The sequence below is a fragment of the Oryctolagus cuniculus genome, chromosome 9, assembly GCF_964237555.1.
Source record: "Oryctolagus cuniculus chromosome 9, mOryCun1.1, whole genome shotgun sequence".
NCBI lineage: Eukaryota > Metazoa > Chordata > Mammalia > Lagomorpha > Leporidae > Oryctolagus > Oryctolagus cuniculus.
In genome coordinates, this window is record NC_091440.1 from 20236144 (window position 1) to 20249255 (window position 13112).

General features: G+C 34.5%; 1 protein-coding gene across 16 annotated transcripts in view; it reads right to left on the reverse strand.

Moving 5' to 3' along the window:
• Positions 1 to 13112, reverse strand: part of GPC5 (glypican 5) — a 1599230-nt gene that overhangs the window by 634739 nt on the left and 951379 nt on the right. For 2 of the 16 annotated variants that reach the window (XM_017343551.3, XM_051850554.2), the window contains one exon: positions 1 to 13112. This exon is cut by the window's right edge and continues 22738 nt beyond it. The exons of the other annotated variants lie outside the window; for them this stretch is intronic. The gene's annotated coding sequence lies outside the window, so the exon portion shown is untranslated. 16 annotated transcript variants of the gene reach the window in all.

Genomic DNA, 13112 nt, shown 5'->3' on the forward strand with positions numbered 1-13112 from the left:
TCCCTCCCACCCGCAACCCTCCCCTCTCCTGTTCACTCTCCCATTCCATTCACATCAAGATTCATTTTCAATTATCTTTATATACAGAAGGTCAATTTAATATAAATTAAGTAAAGATTTCAACAGTTTGCACCCAGAAACACAAAGTGTAAAGTACTGTTTGAGTAATAGTTATAGCATTAAATCACATTGTACAACACATTAAGGACAAAGATCCTACATGAGGAGTAAGTGCACAGTGACTCCTGTTGTTGACTTAACAATTTGACACTCTTGTTTATGGCATCAGCAATCACCTGAGGCTCTTGTCATGAGTTGCCAAGGCTATGGAAGACTTTTGAGTTTGTCGACTCTGATCTTATTTAGACAAGGTCATAGTCAAAGTGGAAGTTCTCTCCTCCCTTCAGAGAAAGGTACCTCCTCCTTTGATGGCTCATTTTTCTACTGGAATCTCACTTGCAGAGATCTTTCATTTAGTATTTTGTTTTGTTTTGTTTTTGTTTGTTTGTTTGTTTTTTGCCAGATTGTCTTGGCTTTCCATGCCTAAAATACTCTCAGGGGCTCTTCAGCCAGATCTGAATGCCTTAAGGGCTGATTCTGAGGCCAGAGTGCTATTTAGGACATCTGCCATTCTATGAGTCTTCTGTGTATCCTGCTTCCCATGTTGGATCGTTCTCTCCTTCTTAATTCTATCAGATAGTATTAGCAGATACTAGTCTGGTTTATGTGATCTCTTTGACACTTAGACCTATCATTATGGTCAATTGTGAACTGAAAATGATCACTTGACTAGTGAGATGGCATTGGTACATGCCACCTTGATGGAATTGAATTGGAATCCCCTGGTATGTTTTTTTTCCACTTTTTTTTTTATTTAGTAAATATAAATTTCCAAAATACAGTATGTTTCTAACTATACTGTTTGGGACAAGTCAGATTGAGCATGATCCAAATTGTAGTCTGGAGATTCCTCAGAATCCTGAATATAACCCCATCATACAACCCAGCCATCCCACACCTTGGAATTTACCCAAAGGATATTAAATTGGAAAAAAAAAAACAGCTGTCTGCACCTTAATGTATATTGCAGCTCAATTCACAATAGCTAAGACCTGGAATCAACCTAAATGCCCATCAACAGTAGATTGGATAAAGAAATTATGGGAGGCCGGCATCACAGCTCACTAGGCTAATCCTCCGCCTTGCGGCGCTGGCACACCGGGTTCTAGTCCCGGTCGGGGTGCCGGATTCTGTCCCTGTTGCCCCTCTTCTAGGCCAGCTCTCTGCTGTGGCCAGGGAGTGCAGTGGAGGGTGGCCCAAGTACTTGGGCCCTGCACCCCATGGGAGACCAGGAGAAGTACCTGGCTCCTGCCATCGAATCAGCGCGGTACGCTGGCCACGGCGGCCATTGGAGGGTGAACCAATGGCAAAGGAAGACCTTTCTCTCTGTCTCTCTCTCTCTCACTGTCCACTCTGCCTGTCAAAAATATATATAAAAAAAGAAATTAATTATGGGACATGTACTCTATAGAATACTATACAGCAGTCAAAAACAATGAAATCTTTTCATTTGCAACAAAATGGAGGAATCTGGAACACATCATGCTGAGTGAAATAAGCCAGTCCCAAAGGGATAAATATCGTATGTTCTCCCTGATCAGTGACAACTAACTGAGCACCAAAGGGGAAACCTGTTGAAGTGAAATGGACACTATGAGAAACAGTGACTTGATCGGCCCTTGTCCTGACTGTGGATGAACAACTTAATACTTTATCCCTTTTAGTATTTTTTGTCCTACTTAATACTATTCCTTGAACTATGTAATTAACACACAATTATTCCTAAGTGTTTAAATTTAACTGAAAAGTGAGATGTACAATTTGGAACTCTGTCTTTAATGTAAAAAGGATAATGTAGGGACGTAAAATATCTTAAAGAAGAGAAAAATCGAGAGATACTGCATTACTGTTTTTTAAAATAAATAGATCTTTAAAAAAAAGAAGAAACTCAATCCATCAAAAGTATTCTTGAATACTTACTATATGCAAGCAACATTCTTGGAAATAGAAATTTGTTAACAGTTATTTTCCTTCTCTTTAATAAGAGATTTATATTTTAATCCAGGAGGGAGACAAACAAATGCACAAATGAAGTTCTTAAGTGATTTCATTACTGATGTGTACGTAGCATTTCAGACTAAAGAAGATAGAGATACCTCAAGATAAGAATGAGCTGGATGTATGTCTAAAAATATAAAGAAGGCTTCTGCAGCTCAAGAATAATGAGAAGAGTGGATTTTAGTGTGCGATCATTAGAAGTCTTGCAATCATTAAAAATGGTCTTATAGGTATTCCTAACAAACAGTTTATTCTAATTCTAGAATAGAAACATTAGGGAATCTTAAACAGGGAAGGAATACAACCTGACACATGCTTTCTTAAGATCATTCTACCATTGTATTCTTTTGATGGATGATAGTAACCTACAGTAGGGTGTAGAAAAAGACATGAAGATAAATAGGTAGATAGCATGCTTTAGCAATAAAAAGGACACATTTAGACTCAGCCCATGTGTCCTAATATCAGAGATTTCCCGACTCCTCCGTCAGTAGCTCACTTTCTCCTCCATGATTCACTATCAAAGCCCTATCTCTCTTTAATTGTAGCATTTATGAAATTGCCTTGTTGGCTAACTTTTTTTTTAATATCCACCTACATTTTCTGGAATAGAATATAGGGGCTATGTATGCTGCAACTTGTCTATTCTTGTTTATAGAGCTATAACACTTGCACATTCACACACACACACACAAAACCACTACCTAACAAATATCAAGTGCTAATTAAGTGTATTAGTAAGTAAATAAATTAATGCTTGTACTCAATGGTTACTGTTTTACATTTTGAGTTACATAGAACAACTCATTCTTATTCCACAAAAAAAAAATGGCAGTAATGCAGTATCTCTCGATTTTTTTCTTTAAGATATTTTTACATCCCTACAGTATCCTTCTTACTTGCAGTCGGCCCTCTAGTCGTGGGTTCTGCATCCATGGTTTGCAATAATTTGAAGAATAAAACTGCATCTGTGCTGAGCGCATACATTTTGTCTTTGAATTGTTCCCTAAATAATGCAGTATAATATATAAAATCTATATGGTGCCACAGACACTTGGGTATCCACAGATTTCTGGTGTACATGAAGTATCCTAGAATGAATCCCCCTTGGACACCAAGAAGGATTTCTATACCTTAGTTTTCTAAATACCCTAGTTTGCTTTACTACTTTGATTTATTGAATGCAAATATTATGTAGACAGATATGCATTTATGCACAAAGGGATATAAATTAGTAATGATTAAATTATATAAACTTATGTTAATTATTAATAGATGATTTTAGAATTTCCCATCTCATAAATCATTTTGAAGCTTAAACAGTTATAATGGCAGGTAATAAATAAAGGATAAGAAATCTTCTGTCTATAAATCTATGGAAATTTATGTAATTTAATTATCTGTGATAAGACTCAGTGGTAGAGATTGCTGGTCACCCATACCTCTATTATTGGTAAGATAATTTCATTTATTCTGCAGCTTTATTGAGCAGCTCTCCATACAGTTTTTTTGACCATATAACTGTTTTCTTGCCAATTGGATAAAAGTAGAACTGAAGTGTGAAAATTCAGCAAGGATTGCTTAAACAAAACTGGCTCCTTTAGATGGATCGACTTTGTATTTACTCCCTCTCACCTTCTACCATCCTGTTACATGGTATATTGATGTAATATTATCTGCAGGGGCTCCTGAAACTATTTTTGACCATGAGGAAACTAGCCATATACTAAGAATGACAAAGTAGAAAAACTTAAGATATTATGATCAGTTATAACCATGAGATACTAATTGTTTACCTTTCACTTCTGTATGTGCAAATTTTCTATCTTAATTGATAAAAATTCCTCAGTATATTTCTAAATTTCTATTGTTTCATAAAGTCATTCCTTAAGACTTATAAAAATTACTTACTACTTTGGGGCCAGCAATGTGGCATCATTCATGATGGGCAGTTTGAGTCCCACTTCCAATCTACCTCCTGGCAAACGGGGAGCAGAAGATGGCCCAAATATGTGGGCCTCTGCCACTCATGTGGAGGGTGAAGTTCTGGACCCCTGGCTTCATCCTGGTCGTTTGGTGAGTAAACTGGTAGAATGATGATCTTTTTCTCTCTCGCTTTCTCTCTCTCTCTCTCTCTCTCTCTCTCTCTCTCTGTGAGTGTGTGGGTGTGTCTGTCTCTTCTCTAACACTGCCTTTAATTTTTTTTTTAAAAAAAGTACTATTTCACTGAAAAAATGGAGGAAAATTTCATTAAGATGATCTATTAACCATCTCTATTAAATCTTAAATATTGACAAAATACAATGCTGGACAAATCAGATATACTCCACTCCAGCTCTGGTCTATTCATTTAATAGTCAATTTTCTTTGTGAACGTTTAAGCGCTAAGATACATGGATAGGAACTAATGATATTCTTTCCTTTTTGGAAAATAAATGATTATTAGTGTGTTTTTATAGGTGACAATTATTATCTAGAATTTTCAAAGATATTTATATTTCCCAATTGTCATATTGCCTCATAAAAATTCACAGTCACTGACATGATTAAGATAATAACATTTTTTAAAATGTTAATTAGCCATTGAAAGACTGAATATATTCCAGATTAAAAGCAAAAAAAAAAGTAGTTAATTCATAAACAACTATGAAGTTGACTTAACACTATTATCTTTTCAACTGCTTTTGAGTTAATAGGAAATATAATTCAATGATTTTTGCAGGTCTGTGTTGTATATATATTCCTAATATCTACAGTAATAATACATATATACTACACTGATATTCTGCACTGAGAATATCTAATATCCCCAAATTCAAGAATAATAACATAAAACCATAAATTTATATCCACTGAGCCTTCTGATGTGACATTCAGTGAATATCATAAAGTCACACTCTGGAGTAATGGACAAATACGTCACAAAATAATGAAATACTCTAGTGTGAATGCTGGGTTTGTATAGAATCATGAAGCTATGAAACACATGGGAAGGAGGAACTGGATCTTTATTTGTATTGTAGAAAGACTAAGACTAATTTCTTTATCTCTTGTAGGAGAAGGAACAATCAGTTGGTAGAGCAGAACAAGAAGAAATGAATAAAGATGAATGCTTTGATCTAAGGCCTGAACCATCAACAAGAAACCTCATACTTATTTTCCAAGCAGCAGATTTTAGTCTGGCTCAGCGACTGTCCAGTCCTCAACAGTTCCGTTTTAATGCTCATTCATTGATACACCGCTCTGACACAACCAACCTACTGAGTTCAGCGTTCTCAGTTCATCAACCCCACCCATAACTGTCTTCCCAGCTTCATTTCTGAATATATCAAATTTTCCTGGAGCTTTACATGGGATTGAAAATTTAATTGATACTATTTGGCATTATGAAAATATTAAGTATACAACACATTAATCAGAAAAAATATGGGACTATGAAGCCTAAAACAGGTTTTTAGGCTTTGAACGTGGTACAATATTTTATGGATTTAAGTTGTTTTAACTAGGGATTTCAAATCTAATTCCTATTTTGAGGAACAGATTTTATTTTATTTTCATACATTCTGTATAAAACATCCTTTTGCCCCCAAAACAATAAAAATGACCTGCCATATGCCATCATAAAGCTAGTCAGCCTTTATTTTTATTAGCTTACATTATATCCTCACTTAGCTGGATCAGTAAAATCCAATTACATCAGTTGGCCCAAACTAGTTTTTAGGTGCATTATTTTAATAGACTTCACATATTCCAGTTAGAGTTATTTTTCATAAACAATGACAAATTATGGTTATTTTATGAATCAAAATAATACTAAAGAGAAAACAACAGAAGTATGGGTCAGGCAAACTATTGCAGATGATCTTTTCCAGAGCGTGGCCTCCTACTCAGAGGAGTTATTCTCTACCAGAAGTCCTTAAACACACAGCCTCCCTATAGACATAAGGAAGGGTTAGGCATGTGTGAACTCTGCTCAACTCAGGATACACAGTGCAAAGAGCATTGTCCTCCAGGGAACCTTAACACACTACATTTAGAAACAGCTGTCAGCTGTGACTATAATTAAAGTTTTCATTAGTGGGTTTTTATTCAAACCAATCTTCATTTATTTGAAGGCTAATATTAAAATGGACATATGGCAGTTGTAAGTAATATGAGTGAGACTCTACTAAAACCATACCTAAGAATCTAAACACATAGAAATGCACATAAAAAGTCACCTGCTACTCACAAAATGCACACAAACACAGACACACACATACAGAGAAAGAGAGAGAGAAAGCGTTAAATTGTTATCTATTGTTATCTTTTCCCTCTTATTATTTCTTCAGCTGAGTACATCTCAGTGAATTCCTATAAATTAAGTGTTTATGAAATTACACCACAATTTATAATCTGATTATCACTTGTCAGAAGAAGATAGAGGATATATCTATTTAAATGAATGTGGAAGTATTCATTATCCATTGATCTTAGTTACTGTATATTTGTAAGTTAGTTATTGATCTCTGGTTTAAAGCATGCAATTACATAAAATATAATTTTGCTAACTAAACCATGTTTATCATGTATGACAGCTACCAGGAGAGTCATTGTACTGAAACTAAGGGAGATAAATGGGCAATATTTCCACAATGCAAAGTTTTCACTATACTGTGTGTGTTTAATTCCTATGGTTCTTAGACTGTATTTTGTTCAAGAATAAGATGTTGACAAAACAGAATAACAGATTTCAGAATTTCTTGCTTTATTCTCTAATAACATTCATCTCTACATTCTTGTACTATCTTAAATTTCTTAAAATATTGCATTTGTCATCTCATTAGCCCTTCCTAAAATTAGTATTTCCCTGCTACATTCTCTTATCATCTTTTCAATGGTAAGAAAAAGAACAGGAAAAACCAAGGATTAATTTCATAAGGAAATTCTGTGTCAGCTCTGATATCACCTTAAACAGACCAGGCAGAGTATTATACATGCAGAACCACATAGAAGAAATGTACGGAACGGCTCCTTGAATTGTAGTTTGAGATATACTGAACACAGATACTCTGTAACTCACATGCCTCTGTAACATTGCTTCAAAGCAAGCATCGTGTTCAACAAAACTTTGCCATCTCATTAAACTCTTAAATTTTAGGAACTAAGTCATAGTTCTCAAATGGAAGAAAGGCTGGATTGGACAGTCTTGTAATGTTTAGATTTGTAAAACCACCTTCAACCACAGGGGTCTGCATAATCAAATCCCTACCTCATCACCTAGGTTTGCAACTGCCTTGTATCTTTGCAGTCTGAACCTTAGACTTCCCTGTGTTTGGTGATAAGAGAAAAACATTAGTTGTATTAGAAATTCCTACTGAATTATTGACATATTTTCTCATTTAATCTATCAGAATTTTATATTGATGTAGTATTAACATCAATATATGGATGAGATAAGTGAGACTACAGAAGCTAGATAGCTTGCTCAAGGTCTTTTAATTGACTTACTGGAAAGTAGCCTGCACAATTCTAAAGTCCTAAGCTTTAACTCCTGTGGTATATATATTCTTACTGTCAGATTTCTTTCACTTGTCTGAAGTTGCACACATCATCCACAGGCAGATTATCAAGGCATCATGCTTTATTTGCTAGCACACCACTCTACCTTTCCAAATACCAGTACTCAGTATCCTGAGTCCCTCATGTCTTTATCTTCTATCAATCCATCAAGACATTCTATGCTATCTACCCAAAGGTCTCCCTTATATCAATATCACACCCAGGAACATACTTATATAACCCCTGAGGTTTGACTGACTTTGGTAGTTTGTCTGTTATTCCTTAAGAACATCACTTTAAAAAGTGGGATGAAAGCCAATAGGAAACATCCTGAAGCTAGACTAAACCAAGAAATTATAAGTATTTTGAAATCCACTGAAATTTTAAGAAATGCATTGAATTTTCATAAAGCATAGAATATTCACTCTAATTCATTGCATTTAATATTTTCTTATGCAGATCAAATGTCAAATATCAAGTTGAAATTCAGCAAAATTATTCTGGTAATCAAAACAATTTCAGTCTAATCTTCTGATGTCTGAATTAAAATGTTAAGAGATAAAAAATACACTTGAGTATATTTTGGATGAACATCTATACAAATTGTTTCTTTCACAAACCATTAAAAAGTAATTAGTGACAATGAATATGAAGTTTTAGAAACCCAGAAATACAAATATGAAACCATAAACTCTAACACTGAATTAAGAGTACCACCCAGAGTGACCATCTGCTGGACACATTGCCACATCCAAACTGCACTCTATCCTGATCATCCTTGACCTTTATGACTCATTACAATGTTTGCCTTTAAAAAAATACTTTGACTCTATATTTCACTATTCTCTCTCTTACCCTCTTATCAATGTCACAGCTTCTTCTGCTGGAATTATCTAGGCCTACTCCAAATTCTATGCATCAAAAAGTTTTCAGTTCTGGGGGATATCTCTTTTCCAGCTGTTGTCTTACACACACAGATCTCCCAGTTTAAAAAAACTCTGCAGATTGCCCATTTATATGTGAAACTCAGATCTCTTTGCTAATTCCAAACTTACAACACTTACTTTCTGCTCCATTAGGATGACTAAAATTAATCTCATTCAAATTATGCCTATAAAATACATTTTAAGCACCAATGAATTTCTACACACTTCAATAAATATCACCATCCATAAACGTAATCAAACTAAAAATGTGGAACCAATCTTGACTTTCTCTCATAAGCTCTATGCATTCTCTCAATCCTATATTGTCAACTTTTAAAGTATGTCTCAGATATATTCATTTTTCCCTTTTTCAATCAACAAGGCCCTAGCCTAAGCCAACCTTACCTTGCAATGAGTCCTAATTGGCTCAGTTGTTTTTTACTCTGGCTTTTCTTTAACCTATTTCTTGAAAATACATTTCTTTAAAAAAAAAAAAAAGAAAATACATTTCTTATGAATCACTTCTGTAGAAAGATTTCTCTTACAAAAGCAAATTCACAACTAAGTGTTAGGGAAATGGATCATATGACAAATATTAAGATGCAAGATGCTCCAAACAGAAGGAAAAAGCTAAAAATGTAGCTTTTCATCAGAACATGTGGTCATGCAGTGCCTGTGAGAACTGTTTTTTTCTGAGTTTTAACAGAAAGTAAGGTGAAATTATTTGCAATAGTAGGTCAAATTAAGTATCAGATAAATATAGGCTGGTGGAGAGTACAATTTCTAAAATAAATTTCTCCTTAGCTCTGCTTTTAAGCTTTAAGTTTTATTACAACTATAAACAATGTTTATTGAAAGAAAACCATCAAGGAAAAAAATTGTAGAATAAAAACAAGATTGAAAATAATATTCTCAATTTTTAAGTTAAATATTTGAATAGCTTGTAGTACTATTGGCTAAAATATATAAGAATTCGAGTACACAGAATTCTAATACTTCACAAATTCTTTAAGGAGCCAGGGTTGTGTTACAGCAAGCTAAGGTGCCACCTATGACATCAGCACAGTGACTCCTGGTTGCTTTGCTTCCAGTCTAGCTCCCTACTAACTAACGTGCCTAAGAGGGTGGTGCAAGATGGTTTAAGTGCTTGGATCCCTTTCATCCACGTGGGAGATGAGGAAGTAGCTCCTGGATCCTGGCTTTGGCCTTGCACAACTGTGACCATTGTGGCCATTTAGGCCTTGAACCAGCTGATGGAAATTTAATTGTTTAATTTATATAACGTGAAAAATTTCATGTATTTCATATATACAGATTTAAGAGCATAATGATACTTTACAACCTATCTTCCCTTTCACCCCCTCTTCCACCTTCCCTACTCCTCTTTATTATTTTTACTTTTTAATTTTTACAATGGCATACTTGCAGTTAATTTTATAATCACAAGTTTAACCATTAACCAAATAAAGAATTCAACAAATAAAGAATTTCTCCAGAATATAGACAAGGATAATAAACAATCTGTTTCTCCCTCTCTCCCTTTCAAATAGTTGAAATAAATCTTTTAAAAATTATTTTAGATCTTGAAAATATATGAAAACATTTGGTAGCAGGACATTTTGTAAAGTCATTAACTCTCTAATAAAATGCCTAGTGTTGGGTCTACTCTATGCGTAAGGACCAATGATCTATAATGTTTGCTCATGCTACATGGCTTTCTCTCACAGGCATGAGGTACTGATGAATATTCTAATTTCTGAAAGTACCTAATAGAGATCAATAATTTACATAGGGCTAGACTTAGATTTTGATGACTTTTTCCATGATATGAAAATGTTCCTTGAATTTTATTTCAAGTATCAGTAGTGATTGTTTTTAGGAGTATCTTAAGAAAAAAACAAAAGGAAGAAAATCATACTGTAAGGAGTAAGAAAGGACTGTTTAAAAACTGGAGAACAAAACAAGCCAACATAAGCCCATTAAATTGGGAATCAAATTCTGAACATGTCCATTCAGAGACATATGAATGTTAGAAAAGGGCTGCAAAGTAAGGTTTCTGATGTGGATGCTGTGGCCATTTGAAAGCAATTAGATGCTATCTTGGAGAAAGTTGGCTTTCATATTAGGTGATAATGAAAGGCTTGATGAGCTGAATGGATTTCTGATTTGTCTATTCTTTTCCTCAGCTGTGATAGTTTCTGCAGTTATAGAATTTGAATTCAGAAAGTACTACTTGCCAAAACGAAATCTCTTCAGGAGCTAATAAAGAAGCCTAGGAAAATTCTATACCCAAATTATTTATATGAAGAATTTGTCTAAGAAAATTCTTCTAAGAATTTTTAAAATATCTACTTTTATGTGAAAACAGAAAACACTCAAACATGCGCATTTCCCATGCAAAGTGAGAACAACAAAACTCATTTGATGTCACTTTATTGTCAGAATGTAAAATGACACCTATCTAGGTTTTCACAAAAAATCACTGTGGTCAGAGGCAATCCCTCAGAAATAAAGCCATCTAATGTAGTGATTTTCAAAAGTGTTTCAAGGAAATGTAGTAATCCATCTTTAAACATGATGCACTGTAATAGTACATTCTCTTCCATTCTCTGAATTATGATTGCTGCAAGTGCTCAGTTGCCAAAGTCTGAGTCTCTAATTGTCGAGTATTTGATTACAAAATCCTATTCTTTTAGGTGCTAGGGCCAAGAATATTATATCTCAATTATGTCAAAACCTCCATCTCCATTCTTTCACATCTCTCACTGATTAAGATACAAGTCTATGTATTCTAGTCTTTGTTGCTTATCATGCACAAATTTCTTGCTCAAAAAACTTTTTCTCTCCACACCAATGATTCTGCAGAATTAAATATTGAGAACACTCCACCAATAGAGTATTGGAATTCAAAGAAGAGTTTGGTAAGGTACAGGATATAAAAATCAATAACAAAAAACAACAGCCTTTGTATACACAGACAATGCCAAGGCTTCTAAGATCAATCCCACTCACAATAGCTACAAAAATAAATCAAATACATTATAATAAATTTAACCAAGGATGTCAAAAATCTCTTATGAGGATCACAAAACATTAAAGAAAGTAATAGAAGATACAAAATAATGGAAAAATCTTCCAGGCTTATGGATTGGAAGAATCAATATCATCAAAATGTTCATTCATCCAAAAGCAATTTAAGATTCAGTGTGATACCAATCAAAATACCAATGACATTCTTTTCAGATCTAGAAAAAATGATGCTGAAATTTATATTGAGGCACAGGAGACTGCGAATAGCTAAAGCAATCTTGTACAACAAACACAAAGCCAGAGGCATCATAATACCAGATTTCAAGACATATTACAAGGCAATTATAATCAAAACAGCCTGGTACTGGTACAAAAGCAGATGGATAGACCAATGGAACAGAATAGAAATGCCAGCAATCAATCCAAGTATCTACAGCCAACTTACATTTAACAAGGAGCTAAAACCAATCCCTGGAGCAAGGACAGTCATTTCAACAAATGGTGCTGGGAAAACTGGATTTCCACATACAGAAGTATGTAATAAGACCCCTACCTTATATGTTACACAAAAATCCACTCAACATGAATTAAATATCTAAATCTATGACCCAACACCCTCAAATTATTAGAGAATATTGAAGAAACCTTGCAAGATATGGCACAGGCAAATATTTCTTAGAAAAGACCCCAGAGGCACAGGCGGCCAAAACCAAAATTAACAACTGGGATTACATCAAATTGAGAAACTTCTGTATGACAAAAGAAATAGCCAGGAAAGTGAAGAGGCAACCAACAGAATTGGAGAAATTATTTGCACATTATGCAACTGATAAAGGATTAATAACCAGAATTTACAAAGAGATCAAGAAACTCCACAACAAAACAAACAACCCACTTAAGAGATGGGCCAAGGACTTAAACAGACATTTTTCAAAAGAGGAAATCCAAATGGCCAACAGACATATGAAAAAATATTCAGGATCACTAGCCATCAGGGAAATGCAAATCAAAACCACAATGGGATTTCACCTCACCCTGGTAGAATGGCTTTCATATAGAAACCAACAAACAACAAATGCTGGCGAGGATGTGAAGGAAAAGGCACACAATCTACTGTTGGTGGGAATGTGAACTGGTAAAGCCACTATAAAAGATAGTTTGGAGATACCTCAGAATTCTGAATATAGCCCTACCATACAACCCAGCTATCCCACACCTGGGAATTTACCCAAGGGAAATGAAATCAACATATGAAAGTGCGATCTGTACACCCCATGTTTATTGCAGTTCAAAGCACAATACTAAGACATGGAAACAACCTAAATGTCCATCAACCAAAGACTGGATAAAGAAATTATGGGATATGTATTCTATGAATTGCGGTCATTTGCAACAAAATGGATGAATTTTGAAATCATACTTCATAAAATAAGCCAGTCCCAAAGGGACAAATACCGTATGTATTCCTGATGTGTGAAAACTAATAGAACACCTAAA